The 9825-nt window shown below is 45.2% G+C and overlaps 1 protein-coding gene and 1 long non-coding RNA gene across 5 annotated transcripts in view; one reads left to right on the forward strand and one right to left on the reverse strand.

Annotated features, from left to right (window-relative positions):
- The window catches only part of Dysc (whirlin protein dyschronic), a 63703-nt gene extending 55522 nt beyond the window's left edge, over nt 1-8181 (reverse strand). For 2 of the 4 annotated variants that reach the window (XM_070673374.1, XM_070673373.1), the window contains exon 1: nt 7781-8175. The gene's annotated coding sequence lies outside the window, so the exon portion shown is untranslated. Of the gene's footprint in view, nt 1-7780 lie in introns of all 4 variants that reach the window. The other 2 variants (XM_070673376.1, XM_070673375.1) reach the window with 2 other exon arrangements.
- Nucleotides 1-9825, forward strand: part of LOC139112399 (uncharacterized) — a 98384-nt gene that overhangs the window by 86589 nt on the left and 1970 nt on the right. The gene's annotated exons all lie outside the window — the stretch shown is intronic.

The raw sequence follows: 9825 nt of genomic DNA on the forward strand, positions 1-9825 counted from the left end.
ATCCAGTTTGCACTTTTAAAGCACAGGTCAAAATTTCCCATCTTTTGTGATTCAAATAAACTCGCTGCGTTTCGGGCACAACTCGTGGATTTAACGTTTTCTCTCGTGAAAAAAAAAAAAGAAGTCGTTCCCACGTTTGTCGAATTTCTCGGAAACAAAGCGTGCTGAATTTCGCGCAGGGATTCGACCGCGCGATAGTTCGTAGCTTGCTCGAGTTAATTAACAATTTTTTTTTAGCCGCGCTCCGTCACATCACATCGAGCACGGCCACCATCGACTCTATTGACCGTATATACCGGCGTTTCTAAAAATAATCCCGGTTCATAGCCACCGTCTCCGATAAAGTAACCGATCGGATACAGTTAGGTGCGCGCATTAAAGCGCGTAGCCTTAATTGCAACATGGAATACGGAATTAACGCCGGACGAGCCGGGGAAACGCGCAATTAAGACAGTTAGTTACGACGGAAGTATTGAAATAAAGCGCTCTAACCTGTGCATTAAAAGAAAAAAAAAGAAACATTTTTAAACATAAGTCAGATCGCAAGATCACAAAGATCAACGCGGTAAAGTTCAACTTAATTTTTGAGAAACTCAAAATAGTCCCCGGAATGGAAGAAAATTAATGGAAATTAAACGAAGTTTGATCAGCTCGCTCATCTCATGTTCGAGCATTATCTGATGCTTTGAATTTAATTAAATTCTATTCCATTTCCTGCGCGCTGAAATGCAACCGAGAGAGGCACTCTTCTCACAGTTAAAGCCGCAAGGTATCCCGGACGAGCATGTTTTTGCACGAACACGTGTCCACGACCGATTTATAATAATGAGTAATTAATAACAATTTTATTTCGCATTTACAAGCGATATTCTCGCGAATGGATACGTCCGTTCTCGACCGCGATAAAAACTGCGTTTCGTCGAACTAAAAGACGATCTTATTCAGAGACGAGGAGATATCCGGACTGTCGACACGGGAATCGCAATCGAGTGCGAGAAGGCGCATTCTTCGCGCAAGTGTCTCCCCGATATTAAACGTAACATTTTGAGCACGTCGAGAAAGGGTAATTCCGAATGCCGTTCGGTGGATATTGCATTCGACAGGGGGCAGGAGGGAGAAGAGAGGAAGGGGATGGGTGGGCCCGCATGTGTTCCGACATGCGAGATAAATTTTCCGCGGAAACTGAAACTACGTGGAGCGTCACGTCGCGCCGCGCGTATGCAATTCGACATCGGGGGTGCTCGCCGTACACCTGAGTCTCGTATGCACTCCTGCCGCGACATAATATTCCGAGTACACTGTTAGGTCGGTCATGCTTCCCCTCCCGTCATTGCGTTATGAAATATTGCGACTGCAGACGCTGCAGCGCCGCAACAGGAGACGATACTTTGACCGATATCCCCTTCCGACTATCCCAGTTGACGTCGATCGTTTGTTTAATAATTATTGCAGACCGAGGTCCGAAATAATCGCACGTTGGTAAAGAAATATGAACTAGAACACATCCAGTATTCTAAATCTGCATGAATTTACATGTAATTTTAATGGATTTTAAAGTCCGATGGAAATCATAATCATTCCTTTTGCAAATGTGTGCTTCCGATATTGAATAATTCTAAAAATATTATTAATCGTTAGTAGCGTCTCTTTATTGTACAGATTAATGCTTCAAGTTCAGTCGTCGCGTTACATTTTCGTCGCGATCCGTTAATTCGATCGGTCAATGTTATCGCAGAGCGTACAACTCGCGATTAAGACTGGGAGCTGAATAGCGCATCGGAGATGTAATCGGGACAGAATTCACGGATCAGCCGGACGAAACATGTGATCGGGTTAATGTGTGCAAATTGTGCGCGGGTTGCGCACCGGCCGATGGCCAGTACGTGTACACGTTCGTCTATAAATATACCAGGTCGTCCTATCGAACCCAGGCCGTTCTGGCATTGCGCGATTGTGCAATGCACACGAACTGACGACGGGGGGGGTGGCCGGCCGGCCCTTCGCGTTTCGTGCAATAACCACGGCACGTGCGTGCCAAACGCCGTCACGAACGCCAGCCAGCCAAGGGCACCACTCCAGGGGGATGATTTGCAAGATTCCTCGAGCGTTTCTCCCCGCGATCCGCGCGCGTTTCTCGCGAGAAACTTCTTTCCCGCGCTTGAGTTTCCGTCTCGTCTTTTTTAAGGAATTATTTATTTATTTATTTAATTTTTTTTAAATAAATTTTATGAAAACTATCGTTTTACAGCTCGAGCGAAAGTGCACATATACGTGTGTGTGTGTATGTGTGCACTCGGTAGAAACTGTGTCGATTTCCACGCTCTGGCTGCCTCTTCGAGCCGAGATTCGGCGGCGCACGAGTAACGAGCCCGATGAGGTGTGAAAAGCGAATTGGTCACGAACCGAGATCGGTATCTGACGCTAGCAAAGGGAGCACCTGCTCCGCGAAAATAAATGGCTGTCGCGTGGCGGCTTATGAATATGTTTCGATACGCCTCGCCGTTTTTTTCCGCCGCGCCGTTAATCGAATTTGCTCTCGCGTCGGCCAAATCTCGACAAGCGGATCTAACGGAACAAATAATACGGAATTCTTTCGGTGCCAGGTGAAATTAACGTAAAACGCAAGCGGCGGAAGAGGTCGTTTTCAAACCAGATATAAGTTCAATGAAATTCTTCTTCTTACGCTCTATTAATTATTAAATAGAGCGCATTAGAGATAAAAGCGGCAAGTGAGAAAAACGTGCTGAATTGCCGTTCGCAAAATAATTCATTAAGAACAAAATTCGCAGCAAGCTTAATGGCAATAGATAAATAATAAATCAACGGCAGAATTAAAGCGAATAGGATATAAAACAGCTGTTAAACGTGACAATAAATACTCGGTGTCGCTTTAACGAATGTGCCCGCGTCTCTAGCGTGCATCAAAACCTTTTAACCAGATGAAAATTTTGGCCGTTAGCATAATGATCATTAATTCTGCTTATCTGAAATTGGGATCGCGGGAAAACAAACTTGAGCCCGTTGCGAAATTGTTGGACAAGCAATAATATTTCCCCGCTCACGCCAGGATCGTTTTAACTAAATGCAATCTTACCCTCATTAACATGGCAATCGTTAACTTTTCCAATTTCGCGTCACGCCAGTCGTAAAAAGCGACGCTTCCCAGGTAGATTACTCGAGGAAAACGGCCCGCGTCTTTCCAGCCCTTACATCGCCATCGTCTCCCCGTTTACCCTTTCTCCCTTTTTCCTGACTGAGCTCTCGCGTTAGCCGCACCAACGTCGCGAATTGCCACTGCATTGCGTGGCGGTGCACGTCGCAATGTTGAATATTCACGAAACGTTGTGTCTGCAACGTTAAGTAAATTTCCTTTCTCCCCCGCCTTGGTCTCGCCTCCTCTCCTCCCGACTCGCGCTTAGCTCGAAAACATCTGACGCAATTTATCACGTTTACGAATATCGCGATCTTAAACGTCGCGTATTAATCGTTGAATTTTTTTTTCAAACGCAAAACCGCGCAGCTGGATTTTCAATTCAATTAATCGCCTGCCGCGCAGGAACGCGGATTCTTTGAGTAAGCGGATGACGTTGAATGAAATGCGTCAGAAATAGCGGCACGACTCAGGCGGAAATCATTCGTGGAAATCGCAATTTGCAAACCCGATACATATTCGATAATCGCGAATATAAACGGCCGGCGAATCCATCTATTAATAATACGAGGAGAGACATTTATAAGCGATGCGATCAATGATAACGTCGTGAACAATGACTTATTTTTGCGTCACGCGCTGTCGACCCTTCGCTCTCGGGCCCGCGAAGGATGACGAAGGGACTCTTTCAAGAAGTTGGATAAAAACGGCGCAGCCGTACCCGGCTTTGTGATATATAAATAATTTTCCAAGCCTCATTCGTTTGCACCTTTTCTGTTTTACGTAACAGTTTACCCTAAAGTGGAAAATGTTCTTTTTTAATTATTGGAAATAATCGCAAAACGATCGAACGCGCTTTACTTGGCGCGGCCGGGGAGGCACGAGGAGCGAATCCAATTTCCTGTGACGGTTAGCGTGACTGTCACGTGTGTATTTAGAATTTATTGCGCGATCGAACGGGACCAGGATCGGAACACTCCTGGTTACATTTATAACACCAGGTTTACGCGTGTGCCACGTGCGCCATGCGAGACTCGACATTGGGCCGAGCAGGGTGTATTCGAGCGACCTTTAATGCATTTCGTGCGAGAGAGCAAAATTGAACAGAGCGGGTGCGAAGAAAAGGAAAGAAAAGAAAAAAAAAGAAAAAAAGAAGCACGGGCGTCGTTAAGTTTGTTGCACTTGTCGCGCGTGCGAGACGTGTACATAACGCGGAGAACGTACGCTCTTTAAATTATTGATGCGAGGCCTCTCGCGTTTTCAGAGGACTTTCTCGAGCGATTTCCGAAGTTACAGTCCAGCGAACTGCCGTGGAACTGCATTTTTCATGAGCAATTTGTACGGACATTTTACCATACACGTGGCGAGAAAATTTTAATAATGTCAGATCGAAAGGCACGTAATGCGTCTCGAGAATCGGCTAGCTTGATTGAATATTTCTAGAATTCCTTTCATGGTCGATGTACGATTGACGTGACATTTTTTGTCACGCTTCTTCGTATTATAAAAACCTTGATCCTTTGCTCTTAAAGTTCGATTCCTCATCGAACGATGACACGCACGAAGGGCGCTTCATCTTTAAAGAGTGCTGTGTTCACATTTTCCGCATAATATCTTAATAATCTTACGAACGATTTATTTTATGAAATCCACGTTTTTAAAAGACCTTTTAAACGATTTCCATTTAATAATCTAGTATAATGTTACTCATAGAATTTTTTGCGAATATTTCAAATTCATGTCAACATTTTAGCACACGCTCTACGATATAAAGAATATTTTCTTAATTAATATAAATTTAGGATCGTATATTACGTGTTGGAAAATTAATTTAATAATTATTTAAAAAGCGAGATAACCAACATGATGTCTAATTAAAAAAGGCATTTTATTAGAGTCTCGACGTAAAATTCTAATGGAAATTTTTAATTAATTTTTTTTTTGTGTCAATAAGAATTAATTCTTGTTATTAAAGTTCAATTATTTATCGAACGAGCGTAATCTCTTAGTAATCAATCGTCAAATAACCGGTCTGTCTTGTAAGTACGCAGTTTACAAGCTGTGCAAACTCTCTCCATGTAGGACAATCGGAAATTGGCGCGTTAGATAGACAGATTGGCAGTTTTCGTTGAAAATTGCACGGAGTTGTTCGTCATTTTCAAAGGCTCGGGAATCGGATGTCTCGGTAATCAAAAGTTATTCTCCCCGCGAATGAAGATTCTACGGGGGCGAAGACTGCTGGCTAATTAACTGCGGAATAAACTTTTCTCATCGATCCCCGGCGCGCGACTAGCAAAAGCTTTTTTCCTCTCAATCGCTCGTGGAGGTCAAGCACTACTCGAGCACACACCGCGACGTTTTCGTTAATGGAAGGTTATTTTTGTCATCGGCGAGAAAGATCGTCTTCGCCACGTGCGCCACGAAACACGCTTCCGTGTCACTTCCTCGCCCCGTAAATCGTTGACGACGCGGTTCTCTCTCTCTCTCTTTCTCTTGCTCTACGTTTTTTTTTTTTTTTAGTCAGCCGCTTTGTTGTCTCAGGTTCTTTCGTTCGCGTAGCACGTGCTCGCAGGAAAACGAGCGAGCGAGCGAGCAAACGAACGTTACGTTGTCCCGGATAAGCGAGCGGAGGTACCGTCGCGTGTCGGCCTCCGTATATACGTGCATAAACCGCGGTCGACGTTGTTATTAGTTATTAACGCGACCGAGCGACCGCTTTTTTCCACGAGGGTGTGCTCACGCAGCACGTCACCGCCGGGGATCGATCTTCGGCCACGAGGTCGAGGGCTGAAAAGTGTTACGAGAAAGAGAGAGAGAGAGAGCAGAGGGGGGGGGGGAGAAAGCTGCGGGCAGGGAAAAGGGGGTGTGCACAAGCTCTACCTTTTTCTTCTTGGTCGAGGCCGAACCGAGGAACCGCCCTTAACCCTATCAAATTTTTAACAGGCCGCCGACTCGTGTCAGTGGCATTTCTGAAGATCGTCCGAGCAGCGAAATCGATAAAGAACAAGCTGAGACAACAAATACCTCGTTTAAATAAGTGGAAAACATCGGGGAAAATATCTGGAAAACTGTTAAAAGTATTGGATGAGTTTATACTCTCAACTGTCTTGGACGTTCTCGCATGGCTGTGTATGTTTTAACTAGTTCCTGAGCGCGGATATTATACGGGCTAGCATTACGTCTTCGGGGAGTAGGGTAATCTCGCCCTCTGGAATAGGTTATTAGTGGCGTCAGAGCTGACGCAATGTTTTTCAAGGCGGTTGTCCTTCAACCTCGAATCCCGTTATTAAAATTGACAAGAATCGCGACAACAACGAGCTATGCAACGTCGTTTTCCTTATTTTTTTTTTAATTTTATTTTAGGTGAGCTAATCTCATTCTTTAATTCTAAAAACTAGGTATGATTCGTTGTCTTAAAAAAGCAGATTTTACGGCCGTTTTTATTACTCCAACTTTGTCCCGCAGGAACATTGAAATTTATTTCGGTGCTGCTTTAAATACGTCTTGAAATTTATCTATATTTACGGAGATAAAATTTAACAGTCTGCCCTTCAAAAGCAGATAATTATAACATTTATATAGTCGTGAATTTTCCTCGAAGGAAATCACGACACGTTTACTGCACTTCGATTAAACTCTGCGTTTCTAGGGTCGACGTGTCACAATTCCACCTTCTAGAGACGGCTTATCGCCAATGACAATATTTTTCAAGGCAACACCTGATGCTATCCCAAGCCAATTATCGTGTAAACTCGATTTCTCTTATTGGACATCTTGACGGTAAGAACACTCGACAACAGAAGAAACTAATCTCAACAATATTCTGAAAAATCTCTCGACTTTAAAACACTCCGGACGATCGTTTGTTAAAATTGTTGTACCCTAGGCCTTTCTTTTGAATTGCTGCGCGATCTTGAATTATTGCGACGTTACCTTAACGTCGCGAGTACCGGAGTTTCACATTTTTTTTTTTTTTTTTTTTTTTTTCAAGGTCAGAACTAATCTTATTCTAGTAGGTGGAGAGAAAGATAGAGAGAAAGAGAAAGAGAAGCGGGGTTTATATTAAGAGGGCATACATTTCAAGGCAACACCTGCTGCTCGCGACCTCGTCTCCGACGACGATGGCAAAGCCGATGGCGAGCGATCGTTGTATTCGCGCATTTTCGTGGAACAGAGATACGCGGTTCTCCGGAAGGACGAGCGCCGAGACCAGCGCTCGATTTCATCCACGGCGAAAAGGGGCGACGAGGGGGTGGAAAAGAGAAAGGAGGAAGGGAGCGAAACGGACAACGCGGGATGCCATTTCGACGTCTGATCGGCACGACATCTCCGTAGTGTTGTGAGCGCGTATCGCGAGTACGCAGTTCGCGAGCAGGCTGTACGGGGAGGTTTTCAAAGATGGCCAGTTCTTCACGTTGTATTCTCCTCCGCCGCGACATGCACGGAAGATCTGAAGCGGGTAGAAACGGAAACAGAGAAAAGAGAGAGCGAGAGAGAGACTGGGAGGATTTCAGAGCGATTGAAAGAGAGAGAGAGATAGAAATAGAATGAGAGAAAAAGAGAGAGAGAGCGAGAGAGAAAAAAGACAAAGAGGGTGACAGAGAAGGTTGACCGATCGAAGGGACTCACGTCTCTCATCTCGCGGCCGCGGCGACGTGCTCACGTGCGAGCGAGTCCGTCGCTCCAGCGAGTCCGGCACCAACGACGACGACGGGTAGGGAGCACGATAGTGCAACACGCAATACACCACTCGTAGCTACTGCTGCTGGTGCTGCTGTTATCGCTGTTTCTACAATCGCGCACGACGGTCGATGCGCCAGGCGCATCGCCCCAGCAACCACGGCACGAAGCTCACGACTGGCTCGCTCCTCGCGACCGAGCGCCAGCCAGGGGTTGCCTCGAAGGTTCACCGGCTTGTCAGGGGTGAAGAGGGGTCCCAGGGGAGCGTAGGAGGGTAAGTTGGGGGTGAAACACGGACGTCGCGACGTCTATCGGTGTCCACGGAAAACCACCCCCGAGCAGGCGCGACGGGTGGACGGCGCTTGATTGGCGATCGCCACGCCGGCGATGGGGTCGCAAGGGGGTTGTGTTGTTTCGGTACCGGTGCGGTATTGGTGACTTAGGGGGGGTCTCGTCCCGGTGGTCTCTTCTCGAAGGGAGAGCAGCGATAATCAACGTGTTTTTAAGTTGTTTTTTTACACCTCTGTCCCGTATTCCGCGTTAATTCTACTATCAAGCCTCCAATGTTCTTTTTTCTTAAACTGTATGCATTATCACTTTAATACTAAAACCATTTTTTAAAATAAAATTACATCTTGAACTTTAATTATTTCTTTAATTAATTGCTTTTATAATATTAATTTTTATAATATTAATACTGATTTTCCACGTTTCTTATTGATTGAAAGGCATTGTAATTAAATTTCTTGCGGCAATTTCTAATAATATCGCTGAGCAACTGAATCTGATGCTAGAGATATCTTTAAGAATAATGAGACACGAGGCAGCCGATAGCGCTGATTTAATTGAAAGCGTAATGGCGCATTCGTTGCAACGAACTCGGCGAATATCTGGCACACGTGCCGAACGGCGCGAGGCATGCGGGAAGTCGTTTTCGATATCAATTAAGTCCGCCACCAGAATGCATATATCCAAATTCCTCCGGTTCGCCACTTCTGACGTCGTCGGCGCGGCCTTGAACCACTTCGCGTGAAACCAATCGCCGCGGATACGCGATATCGCGCGGAGCAATCTCGATATCTGGGTGACTCTTCTCGCGGTTAGGCCAATACATCGAGACACGCTCGGCTGAAGAACAGAAAAAAAAAGAAGCGTCTCTAAATAAAGATAAGTTAAAGATAAGTCACCTTACTTTAAATTTTGTGCTCCGAATTATTCAAGTATTCCGAAACATTCGTTCGTGCAGAACAGCGCACGTTGAAAACGATCGAAAGCTTGTTATTGGCAAAACTTTCTTAATATGTTTCAAAGTTTGTCCAAGTTTTTAGCAAAAATGTTAACGTTATTTTTTTTTTTTTTTAATGAGAGACAAGAGAGGAAAACGTTTCTCTTTTTTTTCGGATTAAGAAAAAAAAAAAAAAGAACAGAACATCTCAGTCTCGCTCCGATAACTCACAATTTTATTTTCACGTTTTCGTAACTTCTGATTTTGACTTTTCAAATGAATAAGAACACGATTATCCACTCGGATCTCGCGCTGTTCTACTTTTCACGGAGGATATTGCAGGTCTCCGAGAATGGATGGACACCTCGATAAATCTTCGTCGTGCTGGAACGTCGGCAATCCGACTACGTGCCTTCCGCTTCATTTCCCACTCAATCACGCCCTTGAATGTCGCGGGAGCGATCGGGATAGCTCGATGCAAATCTTTTCTGTCGAATCCAAACGACTTTCTTCTGCGCCTTCAACGCGTTTGAACGATGACGTGCTACCGGACGAAGCCATTAGCCTTGTTCAGTTTCGAATAGAGTCTTACCTACCTCCGAGTCCGAGTGTTCGGGTTCCTCGGGAGGCAGATCAACAGGTTCGCGTGCCGGATGTGCCAACGTAGCGGAAGTTCACTCGTCGGCCACGAGAAATCGTACCGCGCGATACCGATCGGTTCGACCTTTCGCTCGACGAAAGCCGCGTATAAAATCCGCTGCGATTCTTC

This window comes from Cardiocondyla obscurior, linkage group LG28 (genome assembly GCF_019399895.1).
Source record: "Cardiocondyla obscurior isolate alpha-2009 linkage group LG28, Cobs3.1, whole genome shotgun sequence".
Lineage (NCBI taxonomy): Eukaryota > Metazoa > Arthropoda > Insecta > Hymenoptera > Formicidae > Cardiocondyla > Cardiocondyla obscurior.